At 37.6% G+C, this 21287-nt stretch overlaps 1 protein-coding gene and 1 long non-coding RNA gene across 4 annotated transcripts in view; both read right to left on the reverse strand.

Moving 5' to 3' along the window:
- Positions 1-21287, reverse strand: part of LOC142221293 (uncharacterized) — a 278541-nt gene that overhangs the window by 79988 nt on the left and 177266 nt on the right. The window lies entirely within an intron of this gene.
- Axn (protein axin) overlaps positions 1-21287 on the reverse strand; it is a 101763-nt gene that overhangs the window by 77472 nt on the left and 3004 nt on the right. For all 3 annotated transcript variants that reach the window (XM_075290958.1, XM_075290957.1, XM_075290956.1), the window contains exon 2: positions 10219-10505. The gene's annotated coding sequence lies outside the window, so the exon portion shown is untranslated. The remainder of the gene's footprint in view (positions 1-10218; positions 10506-21287) is intronic.

The following is a 21287-nucleotide window of genomic DNA, read 5'->3' on the forward strand; positions in this document are numbered from 1 at the left end:
TGAGTGTGCGTGAATAAAATTTCTGCAAAATCACGCTCACGAAAAAAATTAACATTTAATTCATACTCGTATGTAAACTGAAATCTCGAACTATATTCTATTTTTGAATTTTGTTACCTTTGCTGATTTCCGTTTGGAAAATGTCGTGAGTCTAGTGAATTTGTCGTGAATCACGTGAATTGTCGTGAATCGTGCGTGAGTGTGAGTCTTTAAAAGTAGTACGTGCGTGAGCGTTCGTGAGTACTGGTTTCCATTTCGTGAATGTGCGTGAGTGGGATTGGCTACCACACGTATCGTGCGTGAGCGTGCGCGAATAAACATTTTGCTTCGTGAATGTGAGTGAAATTTTAGTCACGCGCACACCTCTAATTTGGATATGCGGAAGCTCTGTGCAAAATGGGTGCGGCGCGAGCTCACATTTGACCAAAAACAACAACGTGTTGATGATTCTGAGCGGTGTTTGCAGCTGTTAACTCGTAATACAACCGACTTTTTCCGTCGATATGTGACAATGGATGAAACATGGCTCCATCACTACACTCCTGAGTCCAATCGACAGTCGGCTGAGTGGACAGCGACCGGTGAACCGTCTCCGAAGCGTGGAAAGACTCAAAAGTCCGCTGGCAAAGTAATGGCCTCTGTTTTTTGGGATGCGCATGGAATAATTTTTATCGATTATCTTGAGAAGGGAAAAACCATCAACAGTGACTATTATATGGCGTTATTGGAGCGTTTGAAGGTCGAAATCGTGGCAAAACGGCCCCGTATGAAGAAGAAAAAAGTGTTGTTCCACCAAGACAACGCACCGTGCCACAAGTCATTGAGAACGATCGCAAAAATTCATGAATTGGGCTTCGAATTGCTTCCCCACCCACCGTATTCTCCAGATCTGGCCCCCAGCGACTTTTTCTTGTTCTCAGACCTCAAACGGATGCTCGCAGGGAAAAAATTTGGCTGCAATGAAGAGGTGATCGCCGAAACTGAGGCCTATTTTGAGGCAAAACCGAGAGAGTACTAGAATCAAAAAATTGGAAGGTCGTTATAATCGTTGTATCGCTCTTGAAGGGAACTATGTTGAATAATAAAAAAGGAATTTTGACAAAAAATGTGTGTTTCTTTGTTAGACCGGGGACTTATCAGCCAACCTGTTAAGTTTATACTTTTCGTCAAATTTAAGAAAATTTATTAAAAACAATAATTTTTTTCAGTTGTTTACGAAAATTTCATATGTTGAGGGGAAAAATGGATTTAAAAATTGTTAAAATGTCTTTTGCGTCATACAAAGTTCAAGACTGGTACAAGTTTAGTAAAATTAACTCATTTGAGAGACTTATTAACTCAATTTATGCAAGCTTCTCCCATTTTAGGAAAATATTTTAATTTTTCAGTAAAATTGTGTACTATAGTTATATAGTTATATATTTTTAGTTCACGTCATTAAAGTAAGCAAAAACTTATTCAATTAATGACCATTTACTCACAATGGACTAAATTTAACTAAAATAAAAAAATTTTCATAACCCAAAATAAAGTTAAGTTGGCATTAGCGCTCCTTTTTTTGAGTGAATATCAGATATCCATTTCAAAAGTTGTCTAAAAAATTAACAACATAAAAACTACATATTTTTAAATACATATTTTTAAATACTAATTTTCTCAATCAACATTTTAATTAAGAAAAAAATATTTCCCAATAAAAAATAATTGCAAATTTTATTAATTAGTTTCATACTAATTCTAAAAAACTGTAATTATAATCCGAAAACTCGTAAGTACGAACTCTTAAAAAATTATAAGAAAAACATTTCATAAAAAGCTAAAATGAAAACAAGCAAGGAAAGTCTAATGTCGGGCGGGGCCGACTATATTATATCCTGCACCTCTTTGTAGATCCAAATTTTCGATACCATATCAAATCCGTCAAATGTGTTGGGTTCTATATATAAAGGTTTTTGTTCCCATATACATTTATTTAAATCTGACCCGATCTGGAAAAAAATTGTTAGACTTCTACAAAAACTATAGGCTTAAAATTTAAGTTGGCTAATGTCCTGTGGTGGAACACAATGTTAGGTTAGATTAGGTGGCAGCCCGATGTACATATCAGGCTCACTTAGACTATTCAATCCATTGTGGTACCACATTGGTGAACTTCTCTCTTATCACTGAGTGCTGCCCGATTCCATGTTAAGCCCAATGGTAAGGGACCTCCTTTTTATAGCCGAGTCCGAACGGCGTTCCACATTGCAGTGACACCACTTAGATAAGCTTTGAAACCCTCAGAAATGTCACTAGTGTATGGAAGGCGGGCATGCTAACCATTGCATCACGGTGGCAAAAAGTTCCACAGTGTGGCACAGGGCATAAATATGGGAAACATTTATATCTCAACCAATTTTGAAGGAAATTGTAAAGGGTGATTCTTTTGAGGTTAGGATTTTCATGCATTAGTATTTGACAGATCACGTGGGATTTCAGACATGGTGTCAAAGAGAAAGATGCTCAGTATGCTTTGACATTTCATCATGAATAGACTTACTAACGAGCAACGCTTGCAAATCATTGAATTTTATTACCAAAATCAGTGTTCGGTTCGAAATGTGTTTCGCGCTTTACGTCCGATTTATGGTCTACATAATCGACCAAGTGAGCAAACAATTAATGCGATTGTGACGAAGTTTCGCACTCATTTTACTTTATTGGACATTAAACCAACCACACGAATGCGTACAGTGCGTACAGAAGAGAATATTGCGTCTGTTTCTGAGAGTGTTGCTGAAGACCGTGAAATGTCGATTCGTCGCCGTTCGCAGCAATTGGGTTTGTGTTATTCGACCACATGGAAGATTTTACGCAAAGATCTTGGTGTAAAACAGTATAAAATACAGCTCGTGCAAGAACTGAAGCCGAACGATCTGCCACAACGTCGAATTTTCAGTGAATGGGCCCTAGAAAAGTTGGCAGAAAATCCGCTTTTTTATCGACAAATTTTGTTCAGCGATGAGGCTCATTTCTGGTTGAATGGCTACGTAAATAAGCAAAATTGCCGCATTTGGAGTGAAGAGCAACCAGAAGCCGTTCAAGAACTGCCCATGCATCCCGAAAAATGCACTGTTTGGTGTGGTTTGTACGCTGGTGGAATCATTGGACCATATTTTTTCAAAGATGCTGTTGGACGCAACGTTACGGTGAATGGCGATCGCTATCGTTCGATGCTAACAAACTTTTTGTTGCCAAAAATGGAAGAACTGAACTTGGTTGACATGTGGTTTCAACAAGATGGCGCTACATGCCACACAGCTCGCGATTCTATGGCCATTTTGAGGGAAAACTTCGGAGAACAATTCATCTCAAGAAATGGACCGGTAAGTTGGCCACCAAGATCATGCGATTTGACGCCTTTAGACTATTTTTTGTGGGGCTACGTCAAGTCTAAAGTCTACAGAAATAAGCCAGCAACTATTCCAGCTTTGGAAGACAACATTTCCGAAGAAATTCGGGCTATTCCGGCCGAAATGCTCGAAAAAGTTGCCCAAAATTGGACTTTCCGAATGGACCACCTAAGACGCAGCCGCGGTCAACATTTAAATGAAATTATCTTCAAAAAGTAAATGTCATGGACCAATCTAACGTTTCAAATAAAGAACCGGTGAGATTTTGCAAATTTTATGCGTTTTTTTTTTAAAAAAAGTTATCAAGCTCTTAACAAATCACCCTTTATTTATGATTTATCGGTCGACATATATCTATTAGAAGTATAGGAAAATTGGAGTCATTTTTGCAAGTGTTCGACTTAGCAGTGGCGGTGGATATTTTGGCCATTTTCGGAAAAACATATACATGGATGCTATATCTAAATCTGAGCCGATTTCAACCAAAATTGACATACATAGTTACTATGTTAATTCTACTCCCTGTGCAAAGTTTCAAGTAAATCGGAGTAAAACTTTGGTCTCTGTAGTATATTAGTGTAAATCGGGTAAAAGGTGTATATGGGAGCTATATCTAAATCTGAACCGATTACAATAAAATTTAGCACACTTGACTATACTTTTAATATTACACCTTGTGCAAAATTTCAAGCTAATCAGGGTAAGACTCTGGCTTCTGGGACCATATAAGTGCATATCGGACGAAATATATATGGCGGCTATATCTAAATCTAAACCGAGTCCTTCCAAAATCAATAGGGTTCTATTTTGACCCAAACCAGAAATTTGTGCCAAATTTGAAGTCGATTGGACGAAAATTGCGACCAAGGGTGAGAAGATAAATTCGTGGTTTGTCTCTCGGCTAAGCAAAATTCAAATTTGTGGGACGAATTTAACTTGTGGAACGCTTTCAAAAAAATAGTTTTTCTTAAAGGGACAACATTGTGGTGGAAAAACTGGCAAACACCGTCAGTTATTTCACACACAATCCACAAAATGCACTACATGTGCATAGACATTTACCTGCCTACCGAAGTAGGATGTTAATGAACAAACAATTTTTCTTTTCACAACACCATTTTTCAGTATGTGGATTGTGTCTGGCATAAATCTTTCAATTCAGGTATAAATTTCTCACAGTGGAAAGTATTGTAGTAACAAAGTGTGGAAGAAAATAGTGGCGATCCAATCAAAACTAACGAAATTATAAGTGATGTACATATTCGATCAAATTTACTGTAATCTTAGTGAAAATTTGGGTTAATCAAATTAAAAAATGAAGTCAGTTAAGAAAATGATTGGTAATATTTAGGTTTTTATTTAAAGTATTAATCGATAACCATAATAACCAATATCTGTTACTGGCATTTTGTCTTGTCAATTCCTCTCAAATGGTTTCTTAGGTATAGGCGATCCACTATCGGGCCTATATAGCCGATATCGGTGACGCTATATCAGAAATAACCTACATGAAATTTTCGATTTTTTAATTTTGGGTTTTGGCCCAGGCCAATATCTACCACTGGCATTTTGTCTGGTCCATTCCTCTAGAATGGTTTCCCAGATATGGGCGATCCAATATCAGAGCTATATGTTGCCGATATCTGATGACACTATATCTCAAATACTGTGCAAGAGATTTTTGAAGTTATTTAAGAATCTTTTTTGGTACCCCTTAGATGTTTTTATTTTTTTATTTTACTATCTTATGTCCATTACTTCAGGATATATTGACATTTTTATACGACTTTAGAGTTATTAGCGGTTATCTCTTATGGATCAATTTTTCGACGATATGAAACCAATAATGCATAGTATGACTACGCATGAAATAACTGACGGTGTTTGGCAGTTTTTCCACCACAATGTTGTCTCTTTTTAAGAAAAACTATTTTTTTAGAATGCGTTCCACAAGTTAAATTCGTCCCACAAAGTTAAATTCGTTCCACAAATTTGAATTTTGCTTAGCCGAGACACAAACCACGAATTTAACTCGCGAATTTATCTTCACATCCATATTGCGACCTAGACTTTGATTACAAAAATGTGTTCACAGACAGACGGACGGACACACGAACATGGCTATATCGACTCGGGCCCACCCTGAGCAATATCCTTCTGGGTGTTGCAAACTTAACATATAATACCCTGTTCCACAGTGTCGCACAGGGTATAAAAATAAAATAATTAATAGAATGTATTAATAAAAAAATAAATAAAAATAACCAAAAATTAAATGTCGTACAAAATTTAACAATAATTGAAAGTGTCGGAAGAAATAAATTAATTTTTTAAGCATGAATATTTTGTATTTCAAATTTTGTGATTGAAGCAGTTTCAATTAAAAAAACAAGTGGTTAAAGTAGAACGTGGGGCGGGGCCGACTTTTTCATACCCTAAAGAACCCCTACTGAATTAGTGAACCTTAGAATCTCGAGGTATTATTGAAATATGTTTGGAAAATAAACCTATATGTAGGTTAGGTTAGGTGACAGCCCGATGTATCAGGCTCACTTAGACTATTCAGTCCATTGCGATACCACATTGGTGAACTTCTCTCTTATCACCGAGTGCTGCCAGATTCCATGTTAAGCTCAATGGCAAGGGACCTCCTTTTTATAGCTGAGTCCGAACGGCGTTCCACTTTGCAGTGAAACCACTTAGAGAAGCTTTGAAACCCTCAGAAATGCACCAGCATTACTGAGGTGGGATAATTCACCGCTGAAAAATTGTTTGGTGTTCAGTCGAAGCAGGATTCAAACCCACGACCTTGTGTATGCAAGGCGGGCATGCTAACCATTGCACGACGGTGGCTCCCAAGCCTATATGTATATTTTTCAAATCCAAGATTTGTTGCAAATAATTATCTTTAGATAAATGACTGTTTTTCATAAGTTTCGATATAAAAATTATATGTTTGGATCTCAAATTTTTAGCAGACAATGATATTTGTATAAATAATATTTTCTATTTGTTTAAAAAAAGAAGAAACTCCTTAACATATATTATTAATAACAAAGGATCTGGGTGAATGTTTCTCGCTACCACATTTATCAATAGCTAGTATACGCTCATGAAAATCTGGAATATTGCATTTAACTTAAAGATTTTATAATTACTGTAACGATTAGAAAAATATTAATTAAACAAACATTTGTAGTAAAATGTGAATTTATTTTGAATTCAAACAAACATCGAGAGATATTTAAAAGGTTTCATTTGATTTGAAAAAGGTTCATTACGAAAAAGGTTTAATTTGGAATGTAACATGTTTCGTTTGAAGTGAGAATGATATAAATGCGAAAATTCTGTTAATATGTTGAATGCTATGGTTATAGCTTTTTATTATTTCGTAACTATTTCTCAGCTTATATTCAATGCAAATCCGTTGAAAACATGTTAAATCTTGTTGAAGGTAGGCAACAAGCCTTCGCGGCTTTATAACCCAAACTAAAAGGTGGCCTAGTATTAAGAAAAAAATTATGTTGTTGGTTTTAAAATATCAAAGAAATATATTTATTGCATGATTTTTTCCTTTTCATGTGATTTAGAGTTCGATTAGTGTGTGCTAAACTAAAAGGCAATGAAATTCTTCCAGACATATTACATTTTTTCTTTGATTTCACATCAACTTTTGTATAGAAATTCCATCAATTTATATGAGATACACATAGGCACATGTATATGAATATGGGTGCGAATGTTCATTTTGACACTTGATTGCACAAAGGAAATCCTTTATTGAATTTACCAATATCCTTCCACAGTGGAGGGTGGTATTGTTTTTTTTATTATTTTAAGAACAGAGGTGTTTGTGAAGCACATATAGAGTTTTATTACATTTAGCATTTCCTTCTCATATTTTTGGAGATTTATTTTTCTTTACATTAGGTAGGTATTTAATTTGAAAAGCAAAATAAACAAGTATATACGTTTAAACTATGGTCTGACCTAAAATTCTATTGAAGACAGTCTTCCGTTATCGAGTTAGAGCTTATATTAGGTACAAAAATCGTCCACTATAAGGTAGTCGTGACAGTACTAACGCAGAAATTCATAAGAATGCGATGAACTAATCGCATATAGATTTACCATATTTCTAATTCGGAAATCGGTTAATATAATATATTTATGAAACCTAAGGTTCGGTTTATATTGGGACAATACATAATAAAGGACCAAAGTGGAACAATTATATAGAATTAAGAATCCATATGGGTCAGTTATTGATTGTATGATATTTCGAGAACTTATGCTGACATTACGTGTCGAATTTTAAAGGAATCGAATGAAAATATGTCATTATGGTAGTACAGCATTCCTCAAGACTCCAGTGAACTATTTGATGGTGCAATTCCTAATTCTTGTGAATAACACACCACATACTGTGTATGGAGTTAAATGAAACGAACATACGACGGAATGTAGAATACATTGGCATTCTATTGGACAGGAAGGTAGACTATTTATAAGCTATGCCACAGTAACCATGTACTTGTACAATAGCGAAAAAATTGGGACTAAAACCAAAAACACTTTCCATTGACTGTATATGACAGCGGTTAGATCTATTATTATATATGATATTATTGTATGATGGTCGTCTTCTCAAAGCTATGGTTCTGCTAAAATTAATCAAATCAAATTATAAAATATTATTATATCAATTTTTATGTTCCATATTTGAAAGGTAAGATCGTGTTATATTCCGTGTTCGAAGTTTGCTCAAAAACGATCTGAAAAAACATGAAAACCCTTTTTGATTTGAGTGCCGAAGCACACATGAAGCTACACACATTTCAAAAAGATACGGCCGATACGACAACCGAAACAATGAGAAAAAGTTTAGCAAAATGTAGAATACTATAGACAATATTTTAAATTTAGAGCGTTTCGGAAGGTGAGATGATGATTTATTCTGTAGTAATTCCATTGGGTCCACGTGGGACTCATTGAAAAAGGTTCAAAAACAATCAAGAATTTGTGGCATATCCTGATTCTAGATTTTATTTATATTTTTGCAATAAAGATAAATGCATTTTAAACATATATAGTGACTTACTAACGCGGTTTAGTTCATAAATTGATGCACACAAAATATATACGGACACCATTAGAAAATAAAGTGAGAACTCACGACGTGTGAATGGAGACGGGCAAATTCATTCTATTTCATCCATTTTTCAATTAAAAAAACACAGATGGCATCACCAATCCCACAAATGAGCTTGTGAGCAAGAGTTTTTCATTTAAATTAGCTCAAAGAGTGCCTGTTTTTCAGTGCTGCTCATTTATTTTAGCTATTTGTTCATAAAGCTCTTTTTACAAAGAAAAATGCCTATAAAATGCATTTACATCAGTTTTTGTAAATGGAATTGCAACATAATTTTTTTCTAATTAAATTTAAATTATCCAAAAAATAATTTTATCTCGATTTCATCGAAAGGCACATCTTGAAGTTGAAAGTTCCATTACTATATTACTATTTTACTACTATAGAAAATTTTCGTTGCATATTTTTAGGCGATACATGTGTCCGATTGAAAGCACTATGGTATGCGAAAGGAAAAGTGGGCTTCTAATAGTATCAGTTTAAGACGGTCACTCTATTGGAATGAAATGTCCTACCGACGATGCTTATGAGTTTACAACTTCATTTCGATTCATTTCAGATATAAATTGTGTTAAATGAACCAAAAAGAGGCAAACAGATTTAAATTGTATAAGATTTTATGGTATAATAAATAAGTGGCATAAAATATCATCGTAAGAAAAGGTGGCAAATTTGGCATTTAGGTGGCACAACAGCACTATTGGTGCAAGTTTTGACATCTTGAACAAAAATATGATTTGTTCGATTTTAAATACATAGTTATTCATTTTGAGAGCATTAGCATGATGTTTGGTTATAGCCGTTATACACAGGATTCCGTGCAGTGGACTGATCAATAAAACTCGAGTCGGAATGCATTCACTGATCTCAGTTTGCTTAGAAAAGTTAATGACAACATAATAAAAATGATATATGGATACGACTTTCGGCGGGTGACTTAGTCGGAACGAACTGGCAACATTTGGGAATATGTCGGTTGAAGACGTACACCAATATGCTAATGATACTAAAACACAATCGCGGCGCCTATCAACAATATTCCTAACATTGTCAGTAAGCGATGAAACGGCAGAAGTGGCATTCAATTTTTTTCGATAAACAAAGTGATTGGGGTGGAAAAGTGAGTTATTTTCAATATGTTTCAGGATCTGGTTCTTCATTAAATTTTCTAGGATTTTCGACATTGACGACAAAATGCTTATAGGTCTCAAATTCCCAATACCGCTTCGTCCATCTTTGGGAATGGGTACCACGCGACCCAATTTCCAAGCATCCGGAAAAATTAAAACTGTAAGTATTGTGTTTATCAAGTGGAGGGACATAGGCAAAATTAGAGGTAAGATTTGTTTAACAAAAACAACACAGCGGAAAGAAAAAGAGTCTATATTGTCAACATTACCGTCAAAATCTAATATATATCCATCACTAGGTCGCATATTACTTTAAAAAACTGTCGGCCCTTTTCCTTGTCCATCAGAAATATTGATAGATAATGTGAATGCAGTGTATCATGATAAATTATGCTAGTTTTATATGCTGATAATCACTTATTTATTGGTTTATTGGCAACATATGCTTCACACAAAAATTCTTCGAAATGCTTTGATCATTCTATTTTGCCATCAATGCTATAAATACTAAAATATAAAATATGTATCTTCTTTATACACTTACCATAAGAACGTAAAGTGGGAAAAAGCCAAAAACGCAATTGGGGAACAATTCGATAATAATTCTTGAGGTGTTAATAATTCGATTTCTTCTGTTTTCTATTCCTTTTTGTTTGAAGATATATTGTGTTAAAGTCCTTATTTATAAAATCATCACTTTTGAAAAGTGTTGCTGCATGTATGTTCTATATTTTTGAAACATTTTTTTGACTTTAATGTATGTAAACGTCGTTAAGTCACTGGATGTTAGATGTTTTAAGATTTTTTTAAAGCCTGTCCAAATACGACGAGCTGAAAATGGAATAGTTTTATTTTTAATTTATTATAAATAACATTAAATAGAAATAATAATAATTATCGAATATACGAAGAATATGAAAATGGTAATGAAAATTGCTTGCCTCGCATAATAAAGTTAGATAAAGTATAGGTCCTTTCAAAAACACTTCTCTCATATCAATAAGTACATTGTCTGATATAAACTGATGGTAGATGGGAAGAATTATTGAAAATGGGAAGATTTATGGAATTATGGATGGAAGTAGAAGCGAGATCTACTCAAAAACATAGTTCACGTGTCTCAGACCCACTGGTGAGTTGAGATATTGTCCAACTCATTAGAGCTCGACCGAAACGGTTTTTTTCTGGCCGAAGCCGATTTTCGGCAAAAAAAGGAATAAACAAATGCATAAATACAACAAATGCATAAATACAACAATAAAAGGTAATTAAGTTTAGATATTTGATATTATAATGACAAAAAAGGATTTTTTATATTTTTTTTTACGTTTTATTTGTACTGGCTCCTTTGGCTGAGACAAATTCAACACTTGGACAATTCAATATTAAAAAAATTATTCAAAAAGCCTCTTGACGCCGAAGGCCGATTCGTGGCCGATTATCGATTTTTGGCCGAATGCCGAAGCCGATTATTCGATCGAGCTCTACCACTCATCCTGGAGAGAAAATTTCCTCCAAATGGAAATATGTGGGTTGACAAAACCAAAGGGGAATGGAAGCATAAACCGAGCTCTACTCAAAACCACAAACCTTGTGTTCCAGACCATAGTTTTTGGAAAAGAGAATCATATTATTTGTTGTAGTATAAAAAAATGTAATTAATATATACAGGATACAAACATATAGCGTTTCGGCGTTTTAATAATAACCAACATTTTTCCAATTAAAAATTCATTAAAATTAAAAAAAAAAAAATATAAAAAAAAATATAATTTAAATATTAAATAATTCGTGATTGTATGAAGAACAAGAACACTTTTTTCTGTGTGCAAGTTACAAGGTTTCCTCGAATTGCATAAAATAGACAATATCTCGACTCCCCAGCGGGTGTGGAACACAAGGTTTGTGTTTTTGAGTAGAACTCGGTTTCTATTTTCATTTCACGTTGGTTTGGTCAACCAATAACTTTTCAACTGGCTTTACACAGCTGTGATAAGGCCAGTAGCTGTGTATAGATGTCATGTCTGGTGGCCCATCACTAACCACTACACTTATCTACATGACCGGGGCGATGAGGACAACGGCCACCGCCGCACTGGAGGTATTGATGGGGATATGTCCACTGGACATGCATATTAGGAGGACCGCGGAGGTCATACTGATCAGACTGAAGGGCCTGGACTCATTGGAGAGCACGGGCTGCAGACACACTGAACTGATAGTGTATGCCGGACGACATATGGGAACAGACTATATGGCGTCACGGTATATGCTTGAAAACGACCTGGAATCAATTATTCAGAGCGTAGAGGACTGGGACGAATATAGGATACACTTTGGAAATCTCAACATCTATACTGAAGGCTTAAAAATGGCCGAGGGTACAGGCAGCGGAATATACTGCAAGGAGTTGAAACTTAAGGAGTCCTTTAAGTTGGACGAACAATGCAGCATTTTTCAGGCCGAGATATTTGCTATTGCAAAAGCTGCGGAACTTCTATCGATGAGGCCGTTATTTAGATGCGATATTAGCATTTTCATCGATAGTCAGGCAGCTATAAAGGCCCTGAGCAATACGAACATAAGGTCGAAGGTGGTCAGCCGCTGTCGTAGAGAGCTTACGGTTCTCACTGAACAGCATAATGTAACTCTGTGCTGGGTACCTGTACATTATGGCATAGCTGGGAATGAAGAGGCAGGATAACGTCATTTCGGACGTTTTTCCTCCTCTCTCTTTGTTTATTTACAGGATCAATAGCAAATATGAAGATTTATGGAAGAGACGATGATCTTCTTCTACAGGCTGTGAACAAACCAAACTGATATGGGACGAGAATAATTGTAGGAACTCTGAAGTCTTGATGTCATTGCAGAGAGAGAGAGGATGTGAGGTCTATGATAGACATCATAACGGGACACAACACTTTGGAAAAACACATGGTAAGGATCGGTCTAGCGAATGATGATAATTGTAGGTGTTGTCTGGACCCCGAGGCTACGGAAGATTCTTTTCACTATCTGTGCCAGTGTCCAGCACTATCTTTCAGAAGAAACAAGATACTGGGCTCTTATTTCTTTCAGACTATGACCGACTTGCGAGAATGCAGCCTGAGGAATATTCTCGTCTTCATCAAGGCTTCGGGGTGGAGGACCTAGGCGCGTCCGAAGGATACATTATCATAAAATGGACTCATTCCGGCCGGAAGAGGGCAGACACAAGGAGGAAGATGTAAAGAAGTTTGAGGAACCGCAATGGACCAACTATGGTCTAAGGGGACACAAATCCGCTAGTTCGGATTCGTGTCATCCTCCATAACCTAACCTAACCTTGGTCAACCCACACTTGTTTGTTTGGTGTATGTGACCCACTGTATAAAAGTGGTCATATCTCAACACCACTGATTGTTATGGAGTATTGGTACACCTTTTTGGATAGAGCTCGGCCTGTATTATAGAATGTGACATGTTATATTAATTCATTTGCGCATTTTTTAAATGGATTATAAAAAATGTAAAACGCGCAAATTAATTAATATAACATATCAAATTCTATAATACAGACCGAGCACTATCCAAAAAGAATTTAAAAAAATGGAAATAGGAAAAGAGATATGTTTGTTTTGAATTTATTTCGGCATAAGCCGGCTATCATACAAAACCTTTTTTCGGGAGGTTCAAGTGTGGTTCATTGTTGGGTTTAATGAACTGCCTGAATTTATTCTGATAATTGGTTGATAGTTTTGCTGCAAGTAGAGGAAGCTGATGAGGAATGTGGTAATTTGACAAACATTATTTTCCTCTGTTGGTTAAGCTACACTTGTAAAGGGTGATTCTTTTGAGGTTAGGATTTTCATGCATTAGTATTTTTAGGTTCCTATTCAACCGTCGAACGGAACGGACGTGTTTTTCAATAGCGGATAAACTCATCGTAATAGGTACCTACTACGAATTTCAAGTGTGGTGGGATATTAAGCCACCATGCAGCGAAATTCCAAGTCATCCACTGGGTTGCTAACTTCAGGGCCCAGTGGACGGGTATCGACTGGAGTTATAAATCTGGGCAATGACCAAGAGTTAGGCCCAATTAGTCGACCTGTAGACGGGTCGACAGGTGGCGACACTCTGACAAGTCGAACTTTTTCTAAGGTAACGACATCAAAAGGAGGTAATCCCTCACGAAAGAGATTCAAGGAACGCAGAAATGCTTTGTTTATCCTAAAGAAGTTAGGATCAGTCGACCCAAGCACGCTGTCGGCTAAACAAAGCGATTCCTTAAAATGGGCTCAAGGAATTCTTGAGACTGGAAAAAGGGAACGATCGCCGGATGAGCTGCCATCCTCCAAAAGGGATCAAAGATCGTTTGCCTCAGTTGCTAAAGATAGCCTTGTGATGGCTATCATTAATAAAGGAGCATTGGACGGTATGGTTCCAAAGCAAAAATGGGGGGAAATTGAGAATGCTCTGTCTGTCGTCTACTCACAGGTGCTGGAAAAGTTTCCCGGCCCAGATCCTCGACACCAAGAGGCTGGTTGGTATCAAGGACGATTTAAGCTAGTCGCATTTGAGGACCAGAGGTCTATAGAATGTTTTAAAGCTGCTCTGATACTAATTGGTGAAGTTTGGGAAGGAGCTGCTCTAGAGTTAGTCGAGAAGAAAGACATACCGGCTAGACCTAGAGCACATGCCTGGATACCTGCAAACCCTTCTGACCCTGAATCTATTTTAAATAGACTGAAACGATGCAATCCAGATCTTCCAACAGCTGATTGGAAGGTTGGCCGTTTGGATGAAGTGGATGGACCAAGACGGCATGCAGTGTTTATATTGAACACTCAGTCTTTGCCACATCTGGCAAAGTCCCAGGGCCGTGTATGTTATGGCTTTCATTATATCCAAATGAAGGTGTATAAAAACGATCAGCTAAAGGATTCAGAAATGGACAAGCCTCTGTCTGAATCAGAAGTAAGCCGATCCTCTTGCGAAGTCGAGGGAGATACCAAAGTTGAAGACATGGATAGATACCGTATGCGTGAGGAGGCTTCTATTGCCTCAGAACTCACCAAAGTCGAACCTATGTTTATTGCGAGAGTCACCGATATCTCTGAAGAGGACATTCTTGATGACTCGATTGAAGCGGCTGATGTGACGGTTGTTGAAAATCTCGATGGTCCTACGGATCCTCCAGATAAATCTTCATCATTGTAAGGCTGCATGTGCTGCCTTAAAAGTTCTCCTGATGAAAGGGGACATAGACATAGTTCTTATTCAAGAACCATATGTTTATAGAAACAAAATATGTGAATTAAGTACTCCGGGGTTCAAACTATTGCAGTATACTGGTAATGATGTAATTCGAGCCTGTATAATTGCTAAAAACGAGCTTAACTTGTTTCTGCTTCCTTCAATGTGCAATGCAGACACTGTCGTTGCCAATTTAGAAATAGCCAAATGCAAATATTGGGTATCTTCGGTCTATATGGGACATGACAGGGAGATGCCTCCATGTGCCGTTAAGACCTTAGTTGAGGAGTCACTGAAAACAAAGACGAAACTCATTATGGGATGCGATGCGAATGCGCATCATAGTATTTGGGGAAGTAGTGATACTAATGCAAGGGGAGAGTCGCTAATAGAGTTTATTTTGCGTACTAATCTGGTAGTTTGCAACAAGGGAGATGCCCCAACCTTTGTCACTAAAAACAGGCAAGAGGTTTTGGACATCACCTTGGCCTCGCAAGAACTGAATGAAATGATATCTGAGTGGCATGTTTTAAGTGAACACAGCTTCTCAGATCATCGCTACATCAGTTTCAAATTTGATGTTCATATCACCAAGACCACATTTTCGCCAAATGTTAGGAAAGCTGACTGGAATAGGTATAGGGAATCGTTCAATATGATGATACCTGAAATAACAGAGACAAATATGAGAAATGTGCAAGATATCGAACACGCAGTGGAGCGGATTACTAAGGCCTTCAACATCTCACTGAAAGCTGCATGCCCTAGAGGAAAGCCAAGGGGGAAACATCGACCACCATGGTGGTCTACGGAATTAAGTAATAGGAGGAAATCCTGCAGGAAGCTCTTTAACAAGGCAAAGTCCACCAGAGCCCCTGAGGACTGGGACGCTTACAAGAGGAATCTGAGAGGATACAAGCGAGAACTGAGAAAGGCTCAGCATAACTCTTGGAATGACTACTGCAGCAGTATTGAGAATACGTCCGAGGCTTCCAGACTACGGAAGGTTCTAGCATCCACCAACTCCGCTCCAGGTTTCATTAAAACATCGGAGGGAAATTGGACAACGTCCAGTGAGGAGACGCTGGAGGTACTATTGGACACACATTTTCCTGGAAATCAGACGGTTGAACCATGTACTGGCGGTGCCACAGTTGCTCAGCGGTCGTTTCCTGTCGAGGAAATTGTATCGGAAACTAGAATAAGATGGGCGCTAAATAGCTTTGGACCATTCAAATCCCCCGGACCTGATGGAATTACTCCGGCGGAGTTACAAGCTGTAACTGACAAAATTATCCCCTGGTTGTCAGTGATATATAAAGGATGTATCAACTTATCATACATCCCAGGAAAGTGGAGGGAAACAAAAGTCGTTTTCATACCTAAAGCGGGAAAAGCCTCTCACTCGAGGGCGAAGGATTTCCGACCAATCAGCTTATCCTCATTCCTACTTAAGACTCTGGAGAGGATGATAGATTTTTATCTTAGAACTAGCATCGATTCAAGGTTGTTCTCGAAAGGACAGCATGCATACTCGAAGGGCAGGTCTACTGAGACCGCACTACATGAACTAGTCAGCTTTATTGAAAGCTCACTATCTGTCAAAGAATACACAATCGTGGCGTTTCTAGACATCGAAGGGGCGTTCAATAATGTCCATCCGAGCTCGATATTAAATGGACTGACAACTCTGAATGTTGATCCATGTATACTCAGGCTGTTAGACGAACTGCTAATGAAGAGACGTATTTCAGCCACACTAGGACAAGCAAACATACAAAGGTATGTGAACAGAGGCACTCCCCAAGGAGGAGTTCTATCACCTCTTCTTTGGAATGTTGCTATAAATAGCCTTCTGGTTACTCTAGAAAAAGAAAGGATAAAAGTGGTGGCATACGCAGATGATGTGGCTCTGGCAGTCAGGGGAAAATTCCCATCCACAATCAGAGATATTATTCAGAGGGCCCTCCGGATGACTGAGAAATGGGCGAAAGACAATGGCCTTGGGGTAAATCCTGCAAAGACAGAATTAGTCATGTACTGCAACGATCGCAAAACTCCCACGGTTAGGCCTATTTCCTTAGGGGGTATTGAAATTCCCTTTGGTGAATGTGCAAAATACCTTGGCGTTATTTTGGACAGGAAGCTGAACTTTAAGCTTAATATTGAAGAAAGGGCGAGAAAGGCAACTGTAGCTTTGTACTCGTGCAAAAAGGCAATAGGAAAAAAGTGGGGACTGAAACCAAAAATTGTGCATTGGCTATACACGGCAGTGGTTAGACCTATAATGCTATATGGTGTTGTAGTCTGGTGGCCGGCACTTCAGAAACCGACTTGTTTAGATAAAGTTCAGCGTATGGCGTGTTTGTGTATTTCAGGCGCATTCAGGAAGACAGGAACAAATTCCCTTAATGTCGTGCTGCATCTATTGCCTTTAGACATTTTGGCCAAACAGTCAGCTGCAACAACGGCTGTGCGGTTGCGCGAACTATCGCTGTGGTCGGAAAAAGGTTACGGTCACAGTTCTGTCCTCAAAATAATGCCAGATGTGCCTAACGTAGTGGATTACACTTTGGCGAGTCCACTTTTCGACAAGAAGTTTGAGACTCTAATCCCCAACAGTGAGGCGTGTTGCACACAGACCCCGGGGAATAAAGAATATATAGATTTCTACACTGATGGCTCCAAATTGGATGGACAAGTGGGGTTCGGAGTATATTCTAATGATCTGGAACTTCGAATAGCGAAAAGATTACCTAATCACTGTAGTGTTTTTCAGGCTGAAATATTAGCAATAAGAGAGGTGGCGAATTGGCTGAGAAGTAATGTTCCAAAAAATGTGGGCATTAATATATACTCAGACAGTCAACCTGCAATAAAATCCTTGGACTCTGTGTTCCTCAACTCGAAAACGGCCATCGACTGCCGCAAATCTCTCAATGAGATGGCTGAGCAGTACAATATTCACCTAATATGGGTGCCTGGCCATAGGAACATACCGGGGAACTGCGAAGCGGATGAGTTGGCAAGGCTAGGGACTACCTTACATATTCCAGGGGAACTAGAATTTGTTGGTATGCCCCTAGCTACCTGCAAGCTCATGCTACGTGAGAAGGCTGTTATGATGGCAAATGTTCGATGGGAGAATTGCAAGGGTTGTAACGACACCAAGCAAATATGGCCCCATTTCAACTTAAACCGCACACTAGATATGCTAATGTTCTCGAGACGTCAGATATCACTCCTGATATCTGCTATAACGGGTCGCTGCCTGATAGGCGATTTTGCAAAAACTATTGGCGCGAAGTATAATGACTATTGTATGAGCTGTCATGATGCGGAGGAAAAAGAATCAATTAAACACCTCTTGTGTGAGTGTCCTGCATTTTGTGTAAAGCGCAAGCAACTTTTAGGAGCATATAGCTTCAGATTACTGGCGGATCTGGAAAACGTTAACTTAAGCAGTCTGCTACTGTTTTTGGAACAATCTGGTTGGTTCAACAAAGAAAAATAATCAAGAAGGTTCAGCGGTTAAAACTAGAAGTGCCCATATGTAATAGGTACTTTTAGTTAATGTGGTATCACAATGGACTGAATAGTCTAAGTGAGCCTGAATCTTAATCGGGCTGCCACTTTAACCTAACCTAACCTATGCATTAGTATTTGACAGATCACGTGGGATTTCAGACATGGTGTCAAAGAGAAAGATGCTCAGTATGCTTTGACATTTCATCATGAATAGACTTACTAACGAGCCACAACGTCGAATTTTCAGTGAATGGGCCCTAGAAAAGTTGGCAGAAAATCCGCTTTTTTATCGACAAATTTTGTTCAGCGATGAGGCTCATTTCTGGTTGAATGGCTACGTAAATAAGCAAAATTGCCGCATTTGGAGTGAAAAGCAACCAGAAGCCGTTCAAGAACTGCCCATGCATCCCGAAAAATGCACTGTTTGGTGTGGTTTGTACGCTGGTGGAATCATTGGACCGTATTTTTTCAAAGATGCTGTTGGACGCAACGTTACGGTGAATGGCGATCGCTATCGTTCGATGCTAACAAACTTTTTGTTGCCAAAAATGGAAGAACTGAACTTGGTTGACATGTGGTTTCAACAAGATGGCGCTACATGCCACACAGCTCGCGATTCTATGGCCATTTTGAGGGAAAACTTCGGAGAACAATTCATCTCAAGAAATGGACCGGTAAGTTGGCCACCAAGATCATGCGATTTGACGCCTTTAGACTATTTTTTGTGGGGCTACGTCAAGTCTAAAGTCTACAGAAATAAGCCAGCAACTATTCCAGCTTTGGAAGACAACATTTCCGAAGAAATTCGGGCTATTCCGGCCGAAATGCTCGAAAAAGTTGCCCAAAATTGGACTTTCCGAATGGACCACCTAAGACGCAGCCGCGGTCAACATTTAAATGAAATTATCTTCAAAAAGTAAATGTCATGGACCAATCTAACGTTTCAAATAAAGAACCGATGAGATTTTGCAAATTTTATGGTTTTTTTTTTTTAAGTTATCAAGCTCTTAACAAATCACCCTTTAGTTTAGTCAATGTATGGTTTTAAGCTGCAATAAAAACAACAGCAATGCTTAAAGAACAAAACCAACAATAACAAAACAAAAAGAATGGAAAAAGGAGAGGAAGCACGCTCAAAATAAACCCAGCCAACAGAATTCAAATCGATGATTTGACAGTGGCATAGGAAAAGAGATATGTTTGTTTTGAATTTATTTCGGCATAAGCAGGCTATCATACAAAACCTTTTTTCGGGAGGTTCATTGTTGGGTTTAATGAACTGAATTTATTCTGATAATTGGTTGATAGTTTTGCTGCAAATAGAGGATGCTGATGAGGAATGTGATAATTCCGAAACGTGCGTCCATCCAACCAGCTTGCAGTCTATAGGGCTTTGCCCAAATAAATTTGACAAACATTATTTTCCTCTGTTGGTTAAGCTACACTTGTAGTTTAGTCAATGTATGATTTTAAGCTGCAATAAAAAAAAACAGCAATATTTTAAAAAATGTACAAATGTTATAATATAGCATAGTTCACAATTTGACATACAGATGGCGCGCAGGTTGTGAATTTATAACGAGATCCATTATACTTTATTTTCACACACATACCCAATATATATCCTGCAAAAGTGTGTGGGAGGTGCTCCTCAAGAGAAATTTGTGCAGTGTGGCCAAATAGAACAATATGGACATTCAGATTTATGTATATGTAAAAGATAGATTTTTGAATTCTCTATCCAATAATAAAATGTGTTCCGGATTCCCAAAACATGGCCCATAAAAAAATGGGGGCACTGCTTCTCGAAAGTAGTGTGACAATTATTGTAATGTAATCTGATATACCGCCAAATACATTATATTTTACGAAGGTAAATGAAACATTTTGATAATTTTCATGAAAAACTAGGGATTGTTTTGTACTTAGTATTTAGGTACATTGTCTTCAGTTCTCTTCTTGCTTTTTGTAATCGTTTACCGTTGAAACTACTAATTTTTAAACTTCTGTTTAACCGACTGGAAGTTTGAAAATCCTGACATAAGTTACAAGACTTACGATTTGCAGTAGTCGTTGAACATTCGTTTTTTTTGCATTAAATTCAGTTATCAACAATGTCACTAACGATAACGATTAAGTTGTCAATCTATGGGACCTAGATTGTATTCACAAGCCTTGCATCCATTCCTCATTCTAGAAGCCAACCACACATCATAAACTTGCAGGTTGCTGGAGTGGGTAGTTCTATTCTATGCTTATTGTAGGTAACTCATCATAATATATATTTATATCAGATATAGATTTCTGTGATGTACAAATACCAGGTTTGTACAACAGATCTTGGACCGAACTTCTTGCATCCGTAAATACATTATTCTTTGGAACACACCACTATGGAAATGCGGAATCTAAGCAAATTCATCATTTGCAAATATGCTGTCAATTTTCCATATATAGGATATAAATTGATATTTATTATTAGCTCTTTCTTTCTATTGCGATCACACGACACGATTGTTGTAACCACAAACAACATTTCGAATGAAACAAAGACTTCGAAAATTAATTATTGTCTTGTACACCAAATGTTGTTGTACAAATCGAGTAGATAAGCCAGTTTATTGCCATTGTAAATATCTTATATTCTGTTTTTGAGCTGTTTCTTCAATTCTGACTCCAATAGTCCCAATAATCCGTTTCACCCTTCGTCAAGCATTTTATGTGGATCACATATTATACATCATGAAAAACCTGGTCGTTACTTTTACGACCCATGGGATAACCTTTGCCATGTTGGAATATATTACTAAAAAAGAATCTTCTTCCTTCGCCATTAACAGATTG

Source organism: Haematobia irritans, chromosome 1 (assembly GCF_050003625.1).
Source record: "Haematobia irritans isolate KBUSLIRL chromosome 1, ASM5000362v1, whole genome shotgun sequence".
NCBI classification, from domain to species: Eukaryota; Metazoa; Arthropoda; class Insecta; order Diptera; family Muscidae; genus Haematobia; species Haematobia irritans.